Genomic DNA, 27,444 nt, shown 5'->3' with positions numbered 1-27,444 from the left:
AATTTCTTCTTCTTGTGGGAACTTCTTGCTTTTTAGACATCAATATTTCCCATTATTGAAATCCCTATGATAAATGATGCCTGTAGCCATTCCTCAAAATTCCACTTAAATGCCCAATTATATTTGTGGTTTCATGACAGGTATTTTGTTGCATAACCACACTTTTATGGTGAATAATGTGTTATTTTTGCTTGCGGCTGTTGCAGGGATAAAACAGAACTGAGGTAGTTCAGGCTGACGTGATGATGAGGAGAATGCAATTTTGGTTCCGAAAACCTGTATCTGGAGTGAAGCAGATAGCCAGGCTGCAACACTGGGGAACACAAAGCACAAATGAAGCATAAATTTCTGAAGCATAAATTTTAACTGGCAGGGAAGTTGCTGCAAAAGTTTGGGGTGAGACCCGAACACCTTTGAAGATTAGCATCCAAAAGACCCAGCGCACTTCAGATTCAGGATCTGGCCAGGATTCTGAGCAGAGTCCTGCCTGAGTTTATGGTGATACATGTAAAGGATGTGCTTGTGATAGATGCCATGCTTTGGTGTCCCAGCAGGAGATGGCAGTGTGTCCCTCTCCCGCCACCTTCCCCTTGGCTTCTGGGTTGGGAGCAGTTTCATTCATGTCCTGCTGCAAAGAACACTCGGCCCATGCCTTCCAAAGGGAAAAGAGTGGGAAATGTCAACAGCTTCACTTCTCTGGGTTTCTTAATGAATTAGAGATGGAGCGTAGGCAAGAGACTAAATTGTTCTGACAACTAAGTGGATCTGAATGTGAGAAGCCAAACGCGACAGGACAGGAGAGACTCGGGCAGGCTGTGGGGATTGTGGCTCCCTGTCCAGGGCTGTCAGGCTGTGTTGCACTGCCCAGGTGCTTCATGTGCTCACCCCTGAGCTCTGTCACAGGACTCCCTTGTGACTGCTCAGTCTCCCAGTGCTCTCCTCCCCCTGCCACCCTCTGGCTCCAAATGCTCTCAGTTATCCACTGTTAAACTGCGAAACACATCAGGGCGGGAGATGGTTTGGAAGATCCCCTCCACCCCATAGCATGCCTGGCAAGGAGCAGGGAGAGTGGGAAAGAAGGTTGGAATTTTTATATGAGATTTTTATTACTGTGGTAGCAATCTCCCAGAGAGCTGTATTAAACCAGAAAATGGGGAAGTAAAACATATGTGGACCCACAAACTGAAACAGGAGCTGAGGAGTATGAAGTAATGTCTTCTTGTCAACATCCAGCTGCAAATGCTGTCATTCAACCACAAAACAAGACCAGAAACCAGGGCTGCAACAAGCAGGCAACAGCAGAAATTGTCCTGCACATATGATTAACACCTCTCAATATAAGAGCCTTTCACCTTCTGTTTCTCCAAATCCTGAAAGTACACTTTCTCTATGAAAGTGATACCATCCTACAGGAGACCAAAGGACTTACCTTTCTCCCACTTCAGAAAATTCCCTCTGCAACTTCAGACCCAGCTCAGGCACCAGCAGGACACCAAGGACAGAGCACACCCCTTATATGTCACACCCTCAAGGCTACCCTAAATAAAACATCTGAAGGCAGGCAATCCACAGCTCCTGTACCCACAACAGCTCACACTGAACTACAAACCTCATTTAGAGAAGAGGAAGGACATGGCAGATGCACTTTGCTCAATCCATAACCGTTTCCATGTCAGGACTGTTTTCTGCATGCAAATACCACAGTGCTGGCAGGAACATGCCATTTGTGCTCCTGGAACAGCCCTTAAGTGTAGCACTATGCTCATCTGTGTTAAAATGAAATCAAAGCACCATTCCTTCACCCAAGCAACCCTCCTTTAAACCTCTTGATTTTAAATTGTATACTTTCTGACCTTTTCCACTATGTGGCCTAACCAGGCTTTAACTGCAGAGTAGCTGGAGGCAGCTCCTGAGTGTGTCCATTCTGTACCTTCCCACAGTTGGTGGATTCCTGACAGCATAACCCAATAAGGCATTACACACATATTTTATGACATCATCAGGGCTGCATTTCTTCTTGTGTGGGCAAAATACTTGGGTCAGACTCTTCAAAGGTATCTCCTACTGCAAGTCCTGCTTTGGAGCCTGTCTGCAGAAGCTGGTGGGAGTTGTGCTTTAATGAACATTAAGGTTGGGTCTATTGCAGTAAATTAAACATGCTGGAGATAATTGTCTTGTACAGCCCAAGCCCACAATCTCATACTGTCTTATTCTCCACAGAATGGTGGTTCTATTATCTTCTAGGAGTGGTCCCTGACCAGAGCTAACTCCTGAGTGCTGTATGGGATTGGTTTTGGGAAAGAGCCTTTTGACTTCAGCCAAAATTATGCTTCAGGCCATTGTAACTTGGTAAAATCACATCTTTTGTGTTTCATACTGGGCATCTGATAACAGTGGGTCCTTTGGACCTTAATCCCCCTGTACTAGAAATCCTTCTCTCAGTACTTCTCTACACAGGACACGTTCAGTTTTCTATCCACTCCAGCTCCTCTTTCTCTCTCAGTTCCCAGTCCTGTTTGCTGCCTGAGGAAACCACCTCTGCTACAGGTGACAAACACTACATTAACATATCCAAATAGGAATAACCTAATAAAATAAATACAAAGATGTCAAAATTTTATCAAAAAGAGACATTTCAGATAATTTTCAGGCATTGCCACATTAAAACAGATGATACTATGGAACAGCCTGGATACACAAATGTGATCCTTGCTTTACATTGGTAGTAAGTGAACAAAAGCAATTGCAATTAAATGCTTCTGGAGACAGTAGGAGACAGGACTGCTGTTTGTACTGAGGTGCTGTCTGCAGAACATTTCCTAACACCACAGTGTTACTGGAGTCAAGATTGTGAAGTTTCTTCAAAGGCACTTAAAAAACATTGCAAAACATATTTGTAATTGGTCAAATTTCTGTTTCTGCATCTGCAATGGCTTCTTTTGGCTTCTATCTAAATGGAGATCCAGTCCCGAACTACACAAACCTGAAGACCAAGATTGCCTTTCTCCTGCAGTTCCTTGAGCATGTTGCTTTTAGGGTTCCTATGCACTAAATCAGGACAAATACTTTCCTACAAGAGGTTAAAGCTCTTCTGGTGGTGCAATTGTGTTTTGAGCTGCTTGGCTTGGGAGCACCCATTTCTGAGAACAGCTCAAGACAGACACATCTTATTCCAAGCTCTAAGGACTAGATGTGCACATTATTAAGGCCTAGTCCTAAAAGCTGATGCTGGAAGGAATTACTGACATGGACTGAGCTGCTCTTGCAGGCTGTCAGACGAGCCTTGGAGAGACTGTGCATGCCATAAACCTTCAAAATAGTTCATGATTCTGCTTTGCAAAGCAGCAGAATAATGAGGTTCTGATCTAATGTACCAGTACCTACTTCTTCAAAAATCATGGCTGGTTTATCAAAGGATGTGCGTGCTCTATAATGCAAAACCAGATCTAAGACAAAACCAAACAGTCCCAAACCACTGGCCACTTTTAACCCCTTCTAAGCCTTAACACCTTCTAGAGAGAAACCAAGTCTCCCTGAACCCATCTATCTGTGGCACTGCAGAAAAATTAAAAAGCCTCTTGCAGCAGTAAAGGCTGATCTATGCCATAATCTGCATTCATACTCCAAGCAACTCATTCATGCCTTGTCAGACCACATTGCCTCAAGGTTAATATATTCAAAGTTGACCTGACTTCTTCTGCCATTCTTTCCTTTCTATTCCTACTAGAATTATAGTAAGTGCACACAAGCCTGCAGTGCAGGCAGCCTCTCCTCAGAAAGAAAGGAATCTCAGAAAGTGCAAAGTCAGGAAAGTTGTATGAACAATTACATGTGTGAATTCATGGGCTCACTTCAAGACAGTGGAATAGTTTTCTTAAAATGCTGGAGGATTTCTGAAAATAAGAGATGTCACTAGCATAGTTTCATAGCAAGCTGTAAAACTACATTTAAAAAGAAGGTGAGCATAATTGCATGTGAATGTGATTATGTCTCTGTGAAACACAGTCTGCATCCTGGGGTTAATACATACATAATTATGCACCTAACCTGTCACAGAGCTATCACATTTATTTCCCACATTCACAAGGTCTTTCTGTGTATAAACTATACACTCACAAAGCTCTGCCAAATGCAGCTTCCGTTACAAATCAGGCTCTGAGCAAAGAGGTTTGCAACCAAAAATGTAAAGCTCACAAATGAATTCCACAGTGGCTAATCAGGTTCTCTCCATTCCACAACCACCAGTACAAACCTCCCCAAGCACAAACATGGACAAGGGGGACTGCTGAGGCCAGAGCTCTCAAATGCAGAGCACTGGCTGGGCTTGGCCAGCTGCTGAGGAAGAAACCCATAATGAAGCCTCTGTGCAACAGCTCCTAGGAACAGCACCACATATTTTCCCCAGGCTTTAGCAGCCAAATAATGACGGTCTCAAATGTGACAGCAGAAAAGCTTTATCTGCTGAGTGACCATGCCAAAGATTACAGCTTAATTGTAGCATTATTATGTTCTTTCCCACACCCCCACAATATCCCATATTGCTTTCTGGCTGCAGTGAGGTAATTAGACCATGATTACTGCATACTTTAGAGCATATAGAAATAAAAGCTGTCTTTGTGTTTTCCAGCTCTGACACAACTACTCCTGATAGCTTTGCTTTTCCTGGAACTAGATGCTCTTTCATATTAAACAAGGCCTGTTTATAATTTCACTTTGCTGTTTATGTAATTCTACCATGCTAAATCCCCTTTCAGCTTTTGCAGTGCAACCACATTTCAAGCAACCCTTTTGCTATCTCAGGTAATAATAATGGAAACTGAGAAATTTCCCCTAGCTTGGAAAGTAGGCAAACACAGAGTTTGTCTCAGTCATCTGATCTAAAAGACCTCTAAAATCCACGTCAATTGTATTTGTTCTCACACTGCTGTTTGAATCAGGCCACGAAACACAACAAGTAGATGGTACTTTTCCAGACGCTACTTCCAAATTCCAAAGGACCCCAACTGTATAAAATTACAGAGGACTGCAAAATATGCAACAGCAAAACACAATGCTTTGATTGTCCCCAGTGAAATATTGCTCTTCCTTTTTCCTAAAAAAAATTTAAAAGGAGACTTCTGCTTAGAATGAGATTTCACTTCTGTACATTTACATTTCTAAAACTAGGCTTTTGTTTACTCAGACGCTATCTGCACGGTCCTACCTGTGGGATCTCATCTCTGTTCCCACCATAGAAGAAGACTAAATACTAATGCTAAACTTTCAGATTGCTCAAATTTTATTACTTATAGTGAAAATAACTCTACCTAAAATAAGAAATTAAAAAAAATGTCTTTTATCCAACTGTCAGGGTGCTACAGCATTTTAATGTGCCTTGAGTGATATGCATCCACAAATGAAGCACATGAAGATCATCCCAATTCTTTTAAAAATTAATCAAAATAATTTAAAACATAAACAGTCCAAATAACTGAGTGACAATGCTATCATAAAATCTATGGATATAAATGTCTGGAAGACAGGAGTGTTCCAGGGAAGCTAAGTTATGGTTCTTAGAGGTAGAATACAAATTAAACCAGAAGGGCCTGTTATATTTAATATTTAGTAATCATGAAACAAAAGTAATTACTGAGAATTGTTATCACACAGCAAGAGAGGCAGCCATGATTGAACTTGGTGACAAATCAATTTGAAGAAAACAAGTTTACCTTACAGTGTCCTTTGTATAGGTATAGAGTTATTTCAAAATCAAATTTCATTTCACTTTAATTGATTCAATAAAATAATTTTTAACCTTTTAGCATTTGTATGTCATTAGTAATGTCAGCTTTTGTTAAGTATTTGGTGCACATATGCAGAGCCTTCTTCATTGCTGGAGATGGCCCCTGTCTTGAAAAGTTTACTTTTTTTCAAGATAAGACCAAGAGAGCACATGAGAGAATCCGTGTCTAAATAACTTAATTTGCATGCAAAAATATAAAAAAGATAAAGAAGGATTTGGTGGGTTTTGAAGAGTTCTTGCAACTTATCCAGATACTTGATGTCAGGTATCTGACAGTGCTGCCAATCTTTGTTTTCTCTGAGTTGAAAACACAGCTATGTGTTCCAAGAGGGAAGGTGCTGCCTTAATTCAGACTTGTAAAAATAATTTAAACTGGCTGCCTCTATGCTCTACATGATCAGGAAAGACTAATTTCTTCCTGTGGAGAGAGGGGTACCTTCAAAGTCAGCTGTGAAGGTCATTCCTCATCTCTGACAGACCAGTGACCTTTCAGACACCTAGAATTAGGAGAGGAGGTATCTATAAATCATAGAAAAACCAGGGGAGGTTAACGTGTGCTGACCCACTGGGAAGGGTCTCAGAACACTCCTCTGAGCTGACCTCCTTGGCTGAACCATCAGACCAGACAATGTGGATAACTTAAGCCTTTGGGCAGCAGGAGCAGCCCTGACAGACCACACCTTTTCACAGCCTCACACTGTGGTACAATTTCATTGCAATTTCTCACCGGCATAATGACATCATTCTGCCCTTTCAATTGGAAGCAGAGCTGGGGTAAATGAAAACATCACTTGTTTCTGACAGTCCAGAATATCCTGTGGTTTCACCTCCCCACTGAACCACAGGCAATGTCCTGCTTGGCACCTGCAGCAGCATGGAGCAGGAAGGCAAAATCCTGTCTTGCCCCCACACCAACCTTGTGACACATGGTGCATTTTATCCACCTTCTCTCCTGCTCTGGAGAGTGCAATATAAAACCCTGGGCTTGACCCCAACAGACCTAGGCAGCAGAAACTAATCATGAGTCCTGCAGGAGTGATCTATGAGCTGGGTACCACCCCTCAACACACCCAACCCCCTTACTGCTTCATCCTGACACACAGCAAATGCAATTATGAGATCTAATCAACTGCAACTAATGTAATTCTGAAAGTCTTCACAGCTAACGAAAACCAGGTCTTTCCCTTCTTGATTTAATTGAGATGTTTGGTTCACACACCGTGGAAAAGAAACCCTCCATAAAGCTTTATATGAATATTGCATTTACATATCCAGCCTGTCTCAGTATTGGGCTCCTTTTACTGACTGTAGGATATTACACGGTAGGAAACTATCTGTGAAGGGAAATGGACTTCAGAAAATAAATACTTTCTCACATTGTTTCAAGGGAAATCTCCAGTCTGAGTATCATCTACTAACTACCACTTTGTAGCCTGAACTTGGCATAAAAAAGCATTTCATTAACATAAATAAATAATGATCCCTAGTAAAAATACCCTCCTCTTGCATTAAAACAAGAATCAGAAGACAGAATTTGGCCTATAGCCTATAAATTCAAATTTGTTGAATAAAAAATGACTAAAGAAAATCCCTTTTCCCCCCCTTTCTCAGTGTGCTCTTCTTGTTGCCTGTTGGCATCGGCTTTCCTGCAGTTTAAGCATCACTATTGCTTCGAGACTTCCCCTGCCTCTGTGCTTTCCTGTGTATTATTTTCACAGGAGCTCTACAATATGAGCAGCACTGCAGAGAGAAAGATAAATACATCATGCCTCCTGCAAAAAGTTTTGCTACTACCTTGAGTTACGAGCTGCCAAAGCATGATGACAGAGAAGCAATGGCTGGTAGGCTGGATAAGCAGAGCATCACATCACTTCATGCAATCAATAACCAGCTGGGCTTTGCTTCTTCCAGGTTTCTCTGCTGTGCTGACCCAAATCATTACTTTTTCCCCACAGAACGTAGTCTTGTTAAGGTTTTGAAATAGAAGATTAAGTCTGAGATTTGGTGAAAGCCTGTCAGGATACAGGATAACTGCTCTCCAGAGACAGGAGAGGCAGTCGAGACACACCAGGTAAGAACAGTCTTTCACCACTGATGTATGAGGGAAGAGCAGATAACAAGCTCAAAACCTTTGTATGACTGATCAGCCGTAAGCACGTGTCATTCCACAGCAGCTGGAAGAGTCTTCCAGCTGTGCACATGTGACCACAGCAGGCACTGGAGGCCTGGGCCCACATCCACATGCATGCTCACCACAAAAGCAGGTCCTGTCTCTGCTCCTGCATGGCCCGGAATCCTCCACCTCTGTTATCCTGCCTCCTCTTGGCACCTTCACCCACCCTCTGCAACCCACTGAAACTTGTTCTTCCTTCCACAACTGCCTCCTCCTCCTTTCCAAAGGCCACACCAGTGTTGCCACAGTGCCACAGCTCCACGAGCTGACATCAGCTCTACACCCTCCTTGAGGCTCAGTGCTTCTAGCAGAGAGCACAGCCATCCTGACTGCTCACCGAGTATTTCCCATCCTGGGCAGCCTTTCTGGTTTATCACTTCTCCTCTGGATTATTTTTTTTGTAACAATGTACCAATCAAACACCCACACAAACTCTTTTTAAAACTACCAGTACTGATAACAACATTTATTGATTACTTTGGTTATGGCCTATTAGTATCAGGATATCCAAATGGTGAAGAAAGGGTATGTCAGAAACACAAACAGCAGATGCCAAGAAATATACAAAAACATTCTCTCAGAAAGAGAATGGAATGATAGGAATTAGGCAATAGAAGAGCTCACCTAAAACGTGTTAAATAGCCTTAAGCACTACACCAGACACAAACATACACAATAATGAGTAGTCAGCTGAAGAACATATACAGCTACAATACACCACATCCCACCCCATAATTTCAACAACTACTTAGTTTTTACAATTTATCATTACATCACTGTTATAACACCCTGTTCAGGTTCCATTTTCCTGAACCAAGGAATCTAGATTCCATCTGCTTTATTCTTTGAGAAATGTGCCATGCTCAGGCCTCTTGTAATACCTCCTGAATATGGTTCATTTTAAAGGATAACCTAATGCTATATGGTGAAAAAAGCTTTTTCATCCCTTTTCATCACTCCACGACATAGTTTTATTGCAAAGCAATCCAATTCTGCAGAAGGAAACAGTTTTCAAATAAACCATTTGTAAGTCAAAAGAGTGCCCATTAGTTATTGAAAGCTGAAACATTTACAGGTTGATTTGATGGCAGTGACTGTAAATTAATTTTTCCTTTTGTTGAAAATTTTTCTTGACTGCAATGAACTCCTGGCAAACTGCCTGATGAACAAAGGTCATCTACCTCTGCATTTACTTAGATTCAATATCAAATTTATGTGCTACTTTCAGAAAAAACAACCATGTCATCCTTTTAGGGAGTCCTTTTTGGATTTTCAGCTGACTTGAAACATATGATTGCAGAAATTAGTTTGGGGCAGCTGCTAAACTACATACTTTGCTATGTATTTCCATGAGTTATTCAACCAACAGAAGAATTGTAAGACTTAGTTCATCTGGAAGAAAGCAAAAACAACAGAAAGACTCATCATGCTACCCCAGTTTCACATGTATAAAAATAGCAGAAGGTGCTAACAGATATTATGTGGGTAAGAATGAGAACTAGATTGGCATTGGAGAATTTATTCTTAGAAAAGCCCTCCTTTTGGAATTGTTACAGGCATGCACTGACCCAAATAGATCATGGCTCCTATCATTCCCTAGTGCATGTGAACAGATAAAATGCTGACATGCACCAAAAAGGTTTGGGGCAAAAAAAATCAAGCACAATCTGCACGGAAACTGCCAAAAAAAGGAAAAAGCACAGCAGCTGGTACACAATTGCTAATAGGCAAAGGCAGCACTGCTGGCAAATGCAGGTGAAGCGAAAGAAAGGAAAAGGCAAAATGATGTTGGGAAATGATGTCGCCCCAAAAAGATGGAGAAAACAAGCCAGTTACCATAGGGTACTTACTGCTGTCTCAGAAGGACAGTCATTTCAGTCATTTCAGGATGCACAATTTATTTATTCCACTGGGCTGGTGCTGCCCAGTTATCACGCCTCAGGGCCACTGACATCCCTCTGGTGCAGCTTTCTGACTTGGCTTGATTGCCCAGTGGCTGTTTTGTGGCTATGCAGATAAGACACGACGACTGGGAGAGCAGAGACCAAATCCACAGTGCATCTCACCAGCTGAGGTACAGAGCACAGCACAGCAGTAATATGTGCAGAACTACAGTTTTCTCTCCTTCCTTCCTCAGCCCTTCCATAGATTTCTTAAATTGCCTCCCAATGAAGTCCCAGGCAGCTCTGCAGGCTCAGTGAGGAGTCACACTTATGACAGGATGTGTGGGAGCCAGCTGCCCATTGAGAGGTGCGTGAGATGCCCAAGTGTTTCTGTGTATGAGTGACGTGTCTGAGCCTCCCGTGTTTCCAGGGGTACCAGGCAATGGAGCCTCACAAAAGATGCAGATAACCAGCCCAGGGGGCCATTTAGTTGCCTAAACACTGACAGCTAGAACCGCCTGAGCTGCCTAAAGGCATCCAGGATGTCTGGATGTTTGTGCAGATGTGTCCACAGAGATGAACTGATGCCTCAGGTTTTAGCTTTTATATTTTTCAGATTCTGTACTGCTTTACTGTGTAGTTCTGAGCTTCATATTAAGGGATGGTAAGCTCTCTTCAGAGTAGGTAGACAAAACAATTCCTTCCCTAGCTGGGGAAAGCTAGGACAAATGATCCAAGTTTCAGGCCCAAGAGCATAAACAATGGTGGACTGAAAAGAGGAAAACAAGAAGGATGGAACTTCATAACATAAAGCTATAACTGGACAATTAACTCCAATATGCAAATGGACCAGAATGTATAAAAGTGTGAGACCCCGTGGCTGGTTGTCCATTTTGTGACCATTTTGGGTTCATCTTGGGTGTAGCCCTGTCAGGGCTCTTGTACTGCCCAAGGTGTATCCATTGAGGCCTCCTAATAATAGTTTATTCTTTAACTCCTAACAGTTTATTCTTTAACTACATCTAGCCTCTGTTCTAGGTCAGTCTTCAAGGCATCAGAACAACTTGATGCATGAACTGCAGGAGATTTGTGTCCTTCTGGAGTGGCAGATGGAGGCCAAAAGGCACAGTTTATGGCATTTCAAACACCATTCACTGCCATCTCTTTAGGCAGATGAAACCTGCACCTGGATGAGGTCAGCAGACATGGCACAGGGTCAACTCTCATGCATCTCAAATAGCTATTAAGAAATTATGAAAAATGCACCAGGGCACCTCAAAAGGCACCAGCTGCTTCTGCATGAGCAGCTGAAGGGGGCTCTGATTGCCACTGGCTGTTATGGGGCCTGAAGGTGTCTGCAGATACTTGCCTGAATTTAGGAGTTTTCAGTTGCACTTGAATCTCACACCAGTAATGCTATGCTTTACTATTGCACAGGCACAAACATCTTCCTCTAAAATAATTTCCTACACAAAGCTGAATGCTCTTAGCACTTAAATCTTTCTCAGAAAACCATAAGGATTTATTCAGGGATGAAACATTTTAGTCTAATATCAGAAAAACACTTTTCTTCAAGTAAAACAATGCCAGAGCGTCACACTCCATCCAGCTGGCTGGTCACAAAATTAATATCCAGACTTTCAGAAACACTCACTATCACAGACCCTGTAATGTTCAATTATCTGATGGTGCTTAGGACTTTGGGTAGAAAAGCAAATAGAACAACACAATCTAGTCATCATATGAATATTTAAGACCCCTCTGCTGGAGCATCAATGTGTGGGCTCATATCAACATTGTGTTTAATGTCCCTATACAGCTACTGAACACATGTATAAGCAGAAAATTAGCAAACAACTATCAAAAGGCCTCTCTTCAGGCAAAAAAACCCAAAAAACAAAAAACAACCTTATTTTCCCTTTATAAACATTTTTAAACAAAGTGTTCTTTTTTTTGGTGTAATTTTTCCCCATTAAAATTTTATGTTACTACAAAGAGATAGAAGGCAGGGAACTTCTGGCCCAATTTTGTTCCCAATTGCTCTTGTGTAGTAACTGGAGGCAGAATTTTGTTCTCTCTGCAGAATTAAGTACAACTGTAGATTTCCTTTTATTTAATGCAACATTAACATACAGACATTCAGACTCAAATATTAAAACTAAATTACAGGCAACACTTCTCCAATTAACTCATATAAAAGTAGAATAAATAATTAAGCCTCTTATTATCCAGTTAAGGAGACCAGCAACATTTCTAAAGCTACAAGAAAATGCAGAAATGTTAAGAAAAAAAAATATGTCTGTTGCAACAGAAAGTTTCCAGGAATCTCAAAAATTTGAAGTCCAGTCATAGACTTCTTTTGTAGGCTGTTCTTGCTTTGTCTTTAATACTGGCATGCTGTTACTAATAAAATAGTTAAGTGTCCTGCAGTTACTGTTGTTCTGGAAGTAAGATGCAACTGAAAACGTCAGCCTTCAAAGTAAATCTGCTCAGATCGAGTCTCTTCCCAGAGTAAATCTATTACACATCAGTAAATAGATGAGATATAAAGTAGGAGCTCTGCAGAGTGTAAATCAGGCATTGCCACCATATTAAGAGGCTTATGGCAATGTTACTTAGCAGTATTTGTTTTAAAGTCTCAGCAGGCTTGTCCTGCTGAATATTTTGTGTAAAACCATCTGCCCAACAGACAGAATCGATCTCGGAGTGTGTCCTGCTTGGTTTGTAAATTTACCTACTGTGACTAAGTACATAACTCATTATTAAAAACAGTGAGACCTGGTCTTTCCTGAGGGTAAACTAATGTTTCTCCTCATCCTTAAAAAAACAACACACAACATGAGATAAGGAATCAGCAAGGCATTTAAATAAGGGCTGTTATTTGAAAGACTGACTCCTGTGACCTGAATCAACATGCAAATGTGGACTCCAAATCATCTTCAGAAGATAATTATTATTCATAATTGGCACTTTAAAGCATTTTCTCAGAGCTGTGCAAATATTGACTAATTAGCCACACCAGAATCCTGTGGGGTAGACAAGCAGGTACCCTAATCCTCTTTTTATCTGAGTGAGTTGCTGTGGAATAAGACCCCAAGCCTCACCTGTTGCAGGGGGTGAGAAGGTGGGGAGGTTTCCAGCCCCACCCAGCTCACCCTGCATCTACCACAGACATTTTTCCTCAACTAGAGAGGGGATGAGATGAGCTCAACACTAGCAGATCTCTGGAAATAGTAGACAAACCTCAGTTCATTAGCTAAAGTCCTGTCAAGCAAAAGGTCTAGATACTCAAATGTCAAAATAAAGCCTGAGGATTTGATACAAGTACATGCAGTATTTATATGAGGATGGTAGCCTCTTCTGCTGAGGAACACTTAAACAATGATGTACTGCAAAATTATGGCTTATTCCTGGAAATAAAATATGACACCGGCACTTGGAACTAAATAGTAGCAAAAAAACTCTATATGTATGGAGTAAAACATTTCTTTACTTAAAATTCAGACAAATCTTATTATGCACTGTGTGTCCAAGATTAGGCTGAAGAAAATGTGTCCTGCTAGAGCCTCCAAGAGGCTCTGCCTTCACCATGCAAAAAAATGCACCAGGCAAATATCTTCAAGATGGGTTTAAAAATGGACTGAAGATCCTTGGAGGCCACAGCAGCTAGAAGTAAATACTGAATACATCCTCTATTAAATCCAGCTCTTTAATTACTTTAATTGCCTGTAGGAAAGTAACAATTAGTCATTAGTGTCCCAGGTTTTCTGGTTTAAACCAGCAAACAATAATGATGGCTTTATTCTAGAGCTTTGTTACCAATCACCACATTCAGGGTACAAACAGGTCTTTTCCAAATAACTGTATGATTACGAGCTTACAATGTACACAAGATATGCAACAAAAACCATTTTTATTTGGTGTAATCCTGCTTTGTCTATTGAAATAATTGGTCATATGTTGTGTCTAAGTTCAGCTACAATCTCTTTGGGGCAAAGATTGTGTCCCTGTGGTTTTGTAAAGCCTCATTCACAGTTATAATGGTGTATAAATTAAATAAATAATGAGAAATTATGAACTGTGGGAATGTACTCAGTATTTATCAGGAATTCACAAGTGAGAATTTACATTTTTTTAAATGGATTTTTTAAAAAGATCTTCCACTGATCTGGTTCTCTGTTTCAGAAATTGGGAGATGCCTTTCAACTGCAGCAACTATTTAGGTAAGAATAATAACAGGAAAAGCCAGGTCAGTGTGGTGACTGGTTGAATAATAAATCCAGGGTCATTCTACTCTGAAGCTAATTCATGTATAACAGCTTCTGAGACAAGCAGGTTTTCATACATGGTAAAGAACATTAAGATGATGGTATTTTAACTACTAATTATCTATGCTGAGCAAGGCTAGACAAAACAAATAGTAGGAATAGAACAGAACTGGATTTTGTGTTAGTGAGCAAAATTCTTAAAAATGCCCAAACCAGGAGAGTGCAGATTAGGTGGCTTGGGCTGCAATACAATAAAAAAGGTTTCTGTGCTCAGAAGGTTTGGAGAATTGTAGAACAGTTCAACAAAAATTAATATTTTATACATCTGGCACTCCTAGCCCCTCATCCCACATGAGTCCCCTAAGTGCTGGAGCAGGGGCTGGGGGATCATGGCCACAGCAAGAAACACACTCTTGGTAGTAACGAGCCAGTCTAAGACAAAGCAAGCCTATGCTAAAGCATTGTGTGCTATACCCCTTTTGTGTGTGTCTGTGGATGTGTGTGGGAGTGTGTGCACTAATTTTTTTTTTCCTTTTCAGGAAGAAGAGAAGGGGGGGAAAAGCAAGAATTTTTATCTCAATAAAGAAGTACGTTCAAGCAAAGAAGCATTCAGCTTGCTCTGAGGCTTCAAAGAGCAGCTCAAAGGACCTTAGGAGTCTGCTGGGCTCCCACACCTGGATATGGCAAGTTAGTGGGAGCACAGGGTGACTTGGGTCTTTAAGAATAACAAACAAACACTAGAGTGAGTGCCTCTTCCCAGGTACCCAGTGTACATCTGCAGTAGGTAAAACACAGCAACGAAGTAAAATAAGTCAGCTGCGTTATTAGAAATGTTAATTGGTCTGGCTTTTTGCCCTAAGACCTGCAATTCCACAAGCCTGTAAGGTGAGAGGTCTGGTCCCCACAGCCTGAGCATGTAATTGCAGATGGACATGCCCCATCCTTCAAGATGCCAACCCAAACTCATCAAATTTATAATTCTTCTCATTTTTCTTTTTGGTTAACAGAACTAAAACTTGCAAAGGGAACAGTGTATGAAGTCAACTCTGTACACGATGATGGAAAATGCACTGATTTGCACTGAGTTAATAACGTGCCCTAAAATGGCCATTCACCCACAAAAGACATTAGCATGTAATAGCAGCTGCTTATCCTTTGAGTGCAGATGAATATTGGAAAGAGGTGCTGAGAGGCTTTGTCCCAAAATTACATGTCACTGGCTTAAACATGATGTGTGGAAATTATTTTAATTGCCCATATTAGTCCCAAGCTGAAATGGTCTGGTATTGTTAGGAGTGGTGCAAATGCCTTTCTCTGGTCAGGATATTGTCTGAGAACATGTACATACCTGAATGTCTAGAAAGCCTCACCACAACATGCAACTAAAAATACAAAAAACCACCCCAATAAAATAGCTTTGAAAAATATTAGCTAGTTAATGATATTTTTTGACTGTCTTACATATAAAGATCCAATTTATTGCAAGTATGAGCACTGAAAGAGCAAGAACTGTTATTTTTGAGATAAATGTTACAGTTCAAATGTCACACACTATATTACAGACATTCACAATTGGCTCTGAGATTTAGGAAAAAAAAACAACTTACACTGTTGTCTGAAGGTTGGCAATGATCACAGTGCTAATGACCATGAGAGAAATAAGATTTTTTTTAAGCATCATTATCTAGTGGCCTTGAGTGCTAATCAAAACAAGGACTATAATGCCTGCTTTAATGGGGTTTGTCTCAGTAATGCTCCTAAATGGAATAAATGATATTAAATCCAGACAAGCTAAAAAGAGAGACAAGTAGCAAAACAATACACTGAAAATGTAAAGATATTTTAATCTATTATTAACTGAGTTACCATCCATGACAGTCACAGTTAACTGCGGTTTTGTAATCCATTTGCTGAATTGTACAACTAGAATAGAAATGTTGTTGTCCTTCTGTTTAAAACAACAGACTAAATAAGGCCCAAATCAACCCACAAAATGGCCTGTCAAAGGCCACACTAGAACAGGCTGCATGTCAATTTTCTTCTTTAAAATTCAGGAAAGCAGCTCCTCTGCAGTTTTTTCTTAAAGTAGAGGGAATTTGACCCCACTGAGGTAGAGGTAGTCCTGCACATAAGCTGAGCCTGTGCACCACAAGAAGGATGCCCTGGGAAGACAAAGGGCCCCACACTCCCCCTCACTGACCCAGTGCTGCAGGGACAGACACTGACTGATACCCACAGGCACTGGGTCATCCTCCTAATGTTCACAGGAAGAGGCACTAAGTACCTGGAAGATGAATTAATCTCCATCCTCCTCCTCTGCCTTGTTCCTTTGGCCTTGCTCAACCCTCCTCCTCTGCACATGCTGACCAAATGCACAGAATGCTGAATTTCTTCAGCTTGATACCTCAGAGGATCAGTCACATCTGACTTCCTCAAAAGCAAGTAACTAGGTTTTCTGATGCATCAGTTTTGCTGTATTTCCCACACTGTAATGGGAGGATGCATAGCAGCTGAGGGGGAAGGCAGACTATAGCATTTTGGGGAGATCCTTAAGGAAGAGGTGACAATTTATGGGTAAAATGACAGCCAATGTGTTGAGGTAGTGACACTTTTATGTTTGTTTAGATGCAAGAGTGAAATATTTCCAGGGGTCCAGTTTTAAAAGGATGGATTAGCTCTTTGTTCATGGTGTACACAAAACATAGGATCTTATCTTGAAGAAATTTTCAATAAAGGTCTTCACAAATTGAAGCTGCAGCTTAGGGAACAAAATTAATTCTGTAATTAATGAGTTCCCCCCAGTACTACAGAAAAAAAATTCCTATGGTTTTATTACTTTCATGAAATGCTTGTTCTCCAGCTCTGAAGGGACTGTGAAAGGTCAGAGGTGTTGAATATACATGATTTATTAAGTCCTCTGGGATGAGATGTGCTGTGTAAATATAAAATATTATTAGAACTTACTCTCTTTAATTCACATACACTGAAATGGAATTGGCTGTGCCACAAGAGCAAAACTAAGAACCCAAGTCAGTCTGATGACAGCAGATTGTCCAAGGCTACTGACAGTCTAAACAGCAGAAGGATAAATTCATTTCACAGACATATTTACCTAATGCTGAAAGTTACTGCTATTCATCTGGAACTGGTTAAATGTAGATATAAATGTGAAGAATGTGTTACATAGAAATGACTGAACAGGCAAAGATGGTGGACTGCTCTGTCCCATGATGAAAGAGGGCTTCTGAAAAAGCTGCAGGCACAGGAGCAGCCCATGTAGCCCATCCACCTTCTGCAGAAACTGTGCCTTACACAAGTCTGTTCTCAAGTGTATGCCAGAGATGCCTGGGATGCCATGGTCCTCACATGCTTTGTGAAGTCATGTTCAGATGGCACTTCCAGAACAAAATATGCATCTAATTTACCCCTGGCTTTAACAGAGGCTTCCAAGTTTCCCTTGAAGATTTGAACCTTGTATCTATCCAAGGAGATTTCCAAAAAAACAGTCTCCCAGAGAACTGGGTTGGAATGAGCTGAACTGGACAACCCTCTCAGGGAAGCATAAATTATACTTTCAACCCACTTTTTGGGATTGATTCCAATTTCTCTTTTTCTTCTGTTCACAACAGTCCATACTTTAACACTGCAATAAATAATCAGTTTGAAGTAGATTTCAAAATATTTTAACAGCTGGAGCAGTGACATTCTTACTCGCCTTTACTGTAAATGGAAAAATTCCCATTCTCCCCCTCAAAGACAGAGATTGCAGATCATATTATGAATTCTTTTCAAAACCTTGGCCAAAAGATATCACCAGCACAGTCTGTTCCTCTTCACATTATTATTCCCACTCTCACAGATTCTTTTATCTAACTCCCTTCTGCCCCAAAGTTTATAATCTCCTTCCAAATTTTTTTCAATTCCCTCTCTCTCACCAGCCTTCAAACAATATGATTTTATTTTAGAAAAATGATGCTGTGAATTCAGCACTACAGAGCAATCTGTTCCTACCTTTTTTCCTGTGCTAAAATACAGAATCCTTTTTGTTTGTTTTTATTTAAAGGCAAAATACAGCCCTTTAGCAAAAGTATATGAACTTCCTGCCCATAAAGGAAAAAAATTAAGTTCTTACTTTTGACTGTATTAATGCTTTCCCATGAAAATTGATACATCTGTCTGGGACATAAAGGAGATTTGGATTATCTGTATTCAAGAGAATACTTAAAAGAAGTTATTGCACAAAACAATTAGATTTTCTAGCAACACAAGTTTGATTCTGTGATAAAGTTATTCTCATCTATGCAGAACACTTCTCATCCACACTAGAGAGGCTCCTAATTTCCTCTGTACTGAAAAAAAGCTATTGTATTTTCACTGATGACATTTAATATTTGATTTATTCTACTTTCTTTAAATAATTTGATAGATTTGCTCATTTGGCTATAGGTAAATTGCTGTAGTAGTGGCAGACAATGACACTTTTAAGGCTACACTATACATGATTAATCTTTGCTCCAACTGAGATAATTTATCATCTGGGGACTACCCTTCCTGTTTGTCTTTTCCTTGTATTTTCAGTTCTCCTTTACTATTAAGGAGAACAACAAAAATCATGATGGGTTTTTAACCTAGGGAATGACATTTTTAGCTCTGAGGCCTATGTGTAAATGTAAATTTCCAGCTGTTATAACAAAGAAATAGCAAATGTGAGGCAGACATTAATATATTACCCATTGTTGGTAATACACGCAAAAATCAACCTTGAAAAATCCCCCAGCTATTCCAGTAATGAAAGCTTACTCACTTGGGCATTTACATGAACCTGTGTCTTCAGAAATAAGATCTAACTAGTTTCTGCCAATCCACAGAGTCTAGAGAAATCCTCTGTGTCATTTCTTCCTCTTCAGATATTAACAATACAAGGGCTAGAACATACAGCCAACAAAATAATCTCTAGATGTTTCTTCTGCTTAGCAATCTGGTGAATGCCCAAAGACCATTTACTGCACAATGAAATCAAGTGGAATCTAGGAGGATTCTGCATCCTGTGCTGCTCTTCAGGACCAATTTCAGTACCAGAAGTTAAATCATGTGTTTGGTTTCTATCAAGCACCACTTGAACATAAGTCTTCACACACTTATGAAGCCAGTTCAGGCAGAACTGATGAGCAACCACTCTGAGCTCCCTAGGAGTTCTGCTTTCCTTTGAATTCACTGGCTGAAAAACCACAGCATGGCTGTGAGTGCAACAAGGTGCTTCTTATTGAATCTAGCATATTTGTTGCTTCTACCATCTTCTAACTCTTGAAAACTTCTGAATTTACTGTCCTGGCACAGTGAACACAACTCATAGTCAGTGGCATGGAGGAACATGGACTTTCAGAGTGTACTTACAACTTTAGGTTTCCCTCCAGAGAGTCTCCAGCCTTTGTTTAGCCCTCACCATAGCACATCTCTCATCATCTTATCTCTTTCATCTCCCATCATCCTCCCCATAGACCTTGGATCCCTGTGAATCCTGAAAAGTCCTTCATTCTAGTATTAATACAGCAGCAACTTCCTAATGCCTTGTGTCAGGCACATTTGTGTTTGTAATTCCTTTCACACTAGGCAATTCATTAAGGGCTCTGTTTTGATTACCAAAATGTGTGAACACAATTTTGTATCTCATCTATACAGGGTCAGTCTTATGTCAGCTCGTTTCTGACTGCGACAGTCTTTTCCCATCCTAAAGGCAAAACAGTGTTTACATTTGGTTAGCTAAAATATTTACATTACACATTGAAATTATGCATTTTCCCAGTGACAGGGTTCTCCCTGGTATTTCCTCCAGTACCTACTATGCAGCGGAAATGATTAAGATGAATATTCTGGGTGTCTCTAAACAAGCAGATTAAGGAAATATGCAGCACAGCTGTACTATACTAACACTGCTAGACTTTGTAATATGCATGCAGGCTTGTGAATTGCCTAGCACGAAAGACAATTAGGACTTTTAGGATCCCAGATCAGAAGAGTTCCACATTTCCTCATCAATTAATTTCAAATAGATTCTTCATTTATTGACAAATTATTTGGTGACTCAGTGCATGAAGCCCTGGGAGAGGAGGTGAGAATGGTTCATTGTTCATCAGTCTGCTTGTGGATAAAAGCCTCAAGTGCAATGTCTGCAGGGAAATAGAGATGATGGGGGCTGCTACCCAGAGAGAGATTAGTGTAGAACAAAAGGTGACACTAAAGCTGGCAGGGCAATGCCACAAAGTGATAATATTTCTGGGAATCAGAAAACACACTGCACACTCCTGTTTTAATGTAACATTACTAAATTGAATAAAACACTGCGAGTGATGCTGCACCAAGAGGCCCTCCAGCCAGACACACAGCATGAGCATCTCCCCAAAGCGACAGTTTGAGGCTCATAGCAGAGGAACTGAAATCCAACATCATTCAAGACATGTCATCATCTACACTGTAAACCATTAGTCTTGAGCATTTATTTGTTACTACCAAACAAAGGAGTCTCTCTGAGAAGAAATTAAATATAGTGTAGCAACTTCTCACACAGAAATTCTGTAGCAATGCAAAATTAAGAACTTAAAGGACATACCTAAGGCGTATTCCTTGCCTTATAACATCATCCACACAGGTCTTCATACAGGCTCTCCCAGTGAGGAAGCCAAAGCTTCTGGGCTGAAACACCGATGAAACACCAGTTAAGACCAGTTATCTCAAAACCCCTGCCTGTGCTTATATCCATCCCAAACTGTGCTGCATCTTTTTGTTTACAGAAACATATACAATAGACTGAAGTCAACTTCGTAAGCAAAAGCTATTTATTTTAAATTGACCCTGCCCTCTTTGTGTCATATACTCTGAAGAAAATGGGTTATAAAAGTCTCTGTATAAGCAAGGCACTCAACATCTAGCAAACAAATATTATGTGGGATTATTTTGTCTGCGACCTGTATTTACTCTGCTTTTTAAAACTAACAGTAAATGAAATTTTGTTTGCCAGTTAAAACCAATCAGTAAAAGAAAAGTAACATTCTCTACACCAGTATAAGGCAGTGTACTCAAAATAATAAACAACCAATTTTGAGTTAATCTAAAAGCCTGCATGGAGGGAGTGAGCAGGCTCATTACCTGCCCACCTGGTGCCCAACCAGCCCCACCACCACGCAGGCTGAGGGGTGTGTAGGGATTAGTGGGCAGGACACTCCTGCAGAAAGGGGATGCCAGAAGTCCCTGGGCTGCATTTTTAGCCAGCAGCTAGCAGCCTCACAGTTTTAATTCAGCTCTTTGAAATCTGATTTCCTTTGGCCATCCTCGGGAATACAGAGTTTGCAGCTCCCAGCCTTTGGCTGGCCAGCTCACAAAGCCTCGCCGTTTTTGGCAGAGGAACATCCAGGATGATGGGCAGTGGCTGCCGCTGTCACTAGCAGGATGTTTTCTGGAGTTTCTCCTACAAGGAAATGTGTTTATTCTTTGAAACAGTTGCTCTCTAAAGATTAAAACTGAGCAGAAGCACAAAAGCAGTGTGTGTCCTCTGGGGCTACTATGTGCCATCAGGCAAACAGGAGGTACAAGCTGTGTTCTCCCAAATTACACAGAACAAACGGTGCTGCACTGACAGAACCGAGTCAAGTTCTTCAGTACACAAACTACACTCTCCTCATTTTAACCCCTTCTTAGGAAAAAACCTTTCAAACACCACTTTTGTTATTAAGAGCTCCAGATTTAGATTTTTGGGCAGGGTGGGGCTCTTCAAAGCAGCTGAGCCCGTTCACCCCAAAAGCATGTCAACCTGGGCACAAAAAATTAGCAACAGCCACAAGGTTTGTGCTTTTAGGACCATGTTTGTTATCATCTCCAAATAGCAGCACACAGTCTCAAAAACAGACTTAACAACCACAAAAACCAGACAGCAATATGAACAGCAAACACTCGGACAAAATATATCTTTACTTGGAAACTAAAAAAAATAGTAATTTAAAAAACACTAAAATAGGAGTGAAGTACTAAGAGCACATGAGAAATACTGGCACAACAATGAAAAATCTGTTTGGCACAGTCTGTGTAATCATAGTTATTGCAAGGTGGCTGGAAAAATAAATGCAACAATGATTTTTCTTTCTGCTGAGATATGTGCAGCAAATGTTAATTTTTTTACCACTGTACAGGGTGCATTGTACTCCAGGGAGTACCTTGAGGTGTGAGGAACTGTCTCTGGTAATAAGAAGTATTTACCTTGCCTAATGGCTATATATTAATGTATTTCTATTAGCAGAATTAATATTGCATATAAATAGTAACCTTTGGTTTTAAAATTAAGATGGAAAAGGAAACTAAATAGTCTTTTCTTCCTCTGATGAGAACGCATACAGATATTCTTATTACTGGTAATGCAAGCTAAGCCCACATAAAGGGGAACAGCCAAACTTCAATCACCCTCAGCATGGTGCCACCATGAAGCTTTATTCTCCTGCGGAGTACAGAGGACTTCATAACTTTCTTCTCTGTTATTATTTCAATAAACAACCGAACAGCAGCAACAGCCACTCACTTATGCTACTCTAAAGATAAAAACATTACCTTTGGTTAACAAGGACTCCTCATCCTAGACCCCCTTTGCATTGTGCAGAAGACAGCAGGAGAGGCTGTTCAAGCCGTGCTCCAAAGCTCCCCCGGGCACCGAGGCAGCTCCCGGGGCTCCTGAGCCCTGTCCCGCCCAGCGATGCCGCACGCAGGGCGCGGATCCCACCGCGCTGCCGAGCGGGCACGGCCCGCCCCGATGCCGCCTCAGCCCGCCCGAGCAGCGCCGCACACACACGCTCACCCGCAGCCCCTCAGCCCCGCTTTTCTTCTCGGAGTGATGAGGAGGAGTGGGAGAGAGACGCTAATGTGTTTGCGATGAGCCAAAGCTCCGCCGTGTCCAGCAGCGAGACAGAAAGCGCACGACGGGACCCGGGCGCCTAGAGAGGAGACGGAATCTGCGCTGGCAAGAGCCCTCCCTGCCTCGCTTCACACATTTTTGTTTCGGATCCGTGGGAGGTTGCATGAGCAAGCAGCCGGAATAGGGGAGGAGTTAGACAAAATGCAATTTAGGACTTGGAAGCCTTGTCTGCCTTTTTGAAGAGGAGAAATCGCAATGCCCTGACAGAGGAACGTGCCCTTCCCACCTGCCTCTCCGAACCTGCCGTGATCCCGGGACAGAGCACAGACACAGCAGCGGCTCTCGGCCCCCGGGAACCACAGCCGGGAGCCTCTGGGCACGCTGGCCCTTCGCTCCTGCCCCACAGCATTGCCAGTTCAATTTTCATGATCTTCATGAGCAACTAGAGGATGAGACAGTAAATGACATCCTCAGCATACGTTTACAGCTGTCTCTAGGCAGAGGAGGAGACAGCAGCAGCTTAAATCTCAGTTTTCTGCAAAGCTTTCCTTGGAAATCAGAGAGACAAAGCTAAAAGCCATTTTAAAATCAGATGTCCATAGTTTTCTTGTTTTGAAAGGACTATCATGTGCATATAGTTCATGCAACTTCAGCTTTGCTTTTCTTCCTATGAGAAAATTAGAAGTAATGTCTGCCTCAAGATGAGACAGTGATGATTCCTGCTGAAACCAATTACAATATAGAGTTTAATTCAAATATTCACAAGGCCAAGCTGTATGATAGATGTGAGATGTTTCACGTTCCTCCACATTAGTGCAGATCTAAAAACATTGCAAGTGAATAGAGCAGCAAGCAACATTGTGTTTTCTTCTTGAAGTAAATACCAAGGGACACAGAGCCCTTGGGTGCAACACGATTATGAACTCATTCCAGTCCCTGATGAACCATGGCAGCCTGACAGTATTTTCCCATGCAATTAGTATTAATTGGTGACTTGCTGGCAATCTCCCAGGGGCCCTATCTCACCCTTTCAGCCAGTCCTACAAGATCGGCCTTGAGATGGCCATCAGGGCTAGGCAGCCATCCTGCTGCCCCACCTCTCAGGGCTCTTTCTTGCTCTTGTAATTTTGGGGACTCTGGCAAGGGTTATCTTGAGTAACAAACAATCAAAGATACACCTCTTCCAAATTAATATATTTGAGTTTGTAGCATGAGACAGCAAAGTAAGAGGTTGACTTCTAGAGGGAATTTATAAGCACTTCAAAAAAATATGTTGTTTGGAAGCATTTCACTGAAGATAAACTCCAAAATAATTTTCAGAACTGAGCAGCAGTGCTCAGTTCAGTGTCTGGATAGAAACAGACCTGTAAAACTCTGCATCTTGTACTCAAAATTAAGCTGATACAGGACAACTGTAAATGAGCAATCATTTCTTCTAATTTTATCACTAAAAATAATTCTTAAGAATTTCCTTTTATCTATTAATAAAATAAAATTTGTCTTAAGCATCTTGTCAAATGGAGTTTAAGCAGATTCAAGAGTGCTTTATTTCAGCAGAGCTCCACAACTCCATGGCAATAAATAAAATCAGATGTTCTTTGACTGAACATTGCAAACATCTAGAACATATTGAAGAGTAGCTTCCAGGGGCATTTTCACACTACAAATCTCTTATTGCAGAAAACTTTAAAAACTGGTGCTGAGGTGGTTATTCAGAACCCAAAGGATGTCTGAAAAGAGAACTGTGCAGGGGTCAGCCTACAAACACCACTCAAGATCTACAAAAGGATGAAACATCTAATGGAAAAATACATTAGGAAATGCTTGTGGCCAGAGGCAAGCAGAATTACTTAAACTAAAACAGGTTATGTATAATCAGAAGCAATGTCCAACAGGGAAGCTTTATTCCTTCTCATTTTTCTGCTTCTCCTAAGTTTCCAGTCCACATAAATTAGCGGTCCTTGGTGTTACTCATGTCCCTTTTGTCTTTTACTGTACAACATTTAGAAACCACAACATAATAAACAGGTGCCTAAAAATTGTGTATTTTGGTTCGGAGGTAGTTAAGAACACCAAAGATGGTTGCTTCTCTTGGAAATCTTGAGCCTGGAGTGGAGGAGCCTGCCTGTGCCATCTTGCATCATCTCTAACAAGTTGTACTGTTAGATTTTACTCAAGGGATCATGTACTCAGTGTACATAAACTCAAACTTGAAAGCCAAAACTCAGTCTCTACACTGGTCAACAGATGTAGAGAGATTTATCACTTACATTAAGTTGTTTAGATTAAATGGTTTATTGAGTTTTTCTTCGGAGATACTTCTCCTTTTGAATCTTTGTGATCCTAGTTGATTTTCATTTTTCAAAGACCTTACTGTCTTTTTTTTCCCACATCTATGGCAAGTAAAGATCAAGACATTATTTGTAAGGGCCCCATGAAAAAATGAATACTTTCAGACTGTTCTCACAAATATTTTAGAAGTACAGAAGAAAACCTCACTTTCACTGGTGTAATTTCCAGCAATTCCATTATCTTGCAGTATCTCTGGATGTACACCATCAATCTGAGATAGCCTTCACCTCTATCTCACACATGCTTAGCTTTCAAGGTGTATTGAACCACAAGGATATTACTCAGGGCAGCTTAGGTGGCAGAAGATTTCTGTCATTCAGTGGAGGGATGGATTAAGGAACCACAGAATAAAAGTTTCAGAGAAGAACTTCTCCATAAAAACATGAAAGAGGAAGGAGCACACATTCTCTGGCAGGAACTGGAAGGTGCCATAGGTGTCTTTGGAGATGTAGAAAAACTATTCAGATTTCTTAGTATGATGCTATTCTGAAAAATCTCATTTACTTACAGGATTTTAAAACACACACATGTTCAGACTGCCACTTTACATCTACAATTAAGAGAAAGAGGGACTACACATTCAGTTTTCTGAAAACACAAGGCCAAGAGATTCTTTCTCCAAAGACATATGCCAAGACTTAGTCACTGCCACTCTAATACCCTGATAGCAAATTCAATCTTTACAAATACAAAGCAAACATCTTTAAACAAATTATGAACATCTCTGGCCATACAGATAAGACTTACACTTGTAAATTACTTCTCTAAATAGGTGTTACATCAAATCTCCAATGAGTCCAGATAGATGTGTTCAGTCTGCATTAGGTGATAATGAAGCCTGAACCCGAGAGATCTTAGTTAAATTTGGATCAGCTGTTGATAAAAAACAACTTGATAACACTGCTTATTCTAGTCTTGCCTCAATTACAGTTTTTCCAGTCAAACTTGTCACTGCTATTCCTTCTTTCCAAGAGCATTACTTCTGTGACAGTTTTATTTGTAGTGTTACATAGCATTGGTACATGCACCTCATCTGGTTCTTCTATGTGTTTGGAACAAATGCTGGATCATACCAGGTCCTCTCCATCTATGGGAGACCAAACACAAAATTACACTTAATCAAGCATCACCTCTGCCTCTGGCTGGGAGCCTGGCAGAGCTGGGAACTGCAAATCTCCTACACATGCTGAAGACAAATACACACCAGAATGCCCCCACTTCTAAAAGGTCTGCATTTCATTTTGAGCTATTGATCAAACGGAAGTATTTTACTGAGGCACAGATCATTTGGGTTTACACTCTGTTCTCTGTTAAAAGCTCTTTAACTCTTGACTAACTCAGGTCATGTGTATTTTTAGCTTGGCATAACGTGCATGTGGCCAAAGCCCCTTCTCAGAGCAGTCCAGTCAAAGCCTTACAAAGATCTGATGTCCACCAATATAATAATATGTCTAATATCCTCTACCAAAATAATGCAAATATTTTTCTTAATAATTTTTCATATGGAAGCTGGTTTGCAACACTACAGCACTTATAAACTACTTACTAACTACATCCAGTAAAGTATTTAAGAATAACTGATGTAATTTAGAAAATTTATTTCTCACCTATCTGATAAGCACTGATAGTGGAACCAAAACTTTCATCTCATCTGAGGTGAAGGAATTTGAGCATGGCTCTTTGGTTTCCATTTGTAGCTACCAGAATTTCCAACTGTTTTTCACCCATGTACTTGATAGATTTGGGCTTGTTTCCTTCAGACAAGACCAAATGTATTCAATCCATTACAGTCAAGACTAAATACTTACATATGGCTTCCTAATGTTACTCATTAGGACATCGATGGCTACAAATGTGCTTCCTTCAACTTCAGCTGTCTTTTATTCTTCCCTGCAGCTTGCTCATTTTTTTTTTAAATTAAGAAAGGAATCATATTACTAAGTTTTCATTTTCCACTCTTCCTAATTTTCAAATCTATGCCATTTATAAGGCCCAACTATTTATGACAAGCGTTTTTTACACCACTTAACTGGACCAAAATCTTGAAGGGACAGAGATTTTTTTTTTGTTTGTTTGTTTAATCCTCTCCTACA

General features: G+C 40.7%; 1 protein-coding gene across 5 annotated transcripts in view; it reads right to left on the bottom strand.

The window, feature by feature from the left end:
- Positions 1 to 27,444, bottom strand: part of PAG1 (phosphoprotein membrane anchor with glycosphingolipid microdomains 1) — a 110,731-nt gene that overhangs the window by 27,341 nt on the left and 55,946 nt on the right. For 3 of the 5 annotated variants that reach the window (XR_002467307.3, XM_021550559.3, XM_021550560.3), the window contains one exon: positions 20,714 to 20,796. The gene's annotated coding sequence lies outside the window, so the exon portion shown is untranslated. Of the gene's footprint in view, positions 1 to 20,713; positions 20,797 to 22,698; positions 22,855 to 22,942; positions 23,096 to 27,444 lie in introns of those variants that run through there. The other 2 variants (XM_021550561.3, XM_021550562.3) reach the window with 2 other exon arrangements.

The sequence above is a fragment of the Lonchura striata genome, chromosome 1 (genome assembly GCF_046129695.1).
Source record: "Lonchura striata isolate bLonStr1 chromosome 1, bLonStr1.mat, whole genome shotgun sequence".
NCBI lineage: Eukaryota > Metazoa > Chordata > Aves > Passeriformes > Estrildidae > Lonchura > Lonchura striata.
Note: the sequence above shows the minus strand (reverse complement) of the source record. Positions and strands in the feature narration are given on the sequence as shown.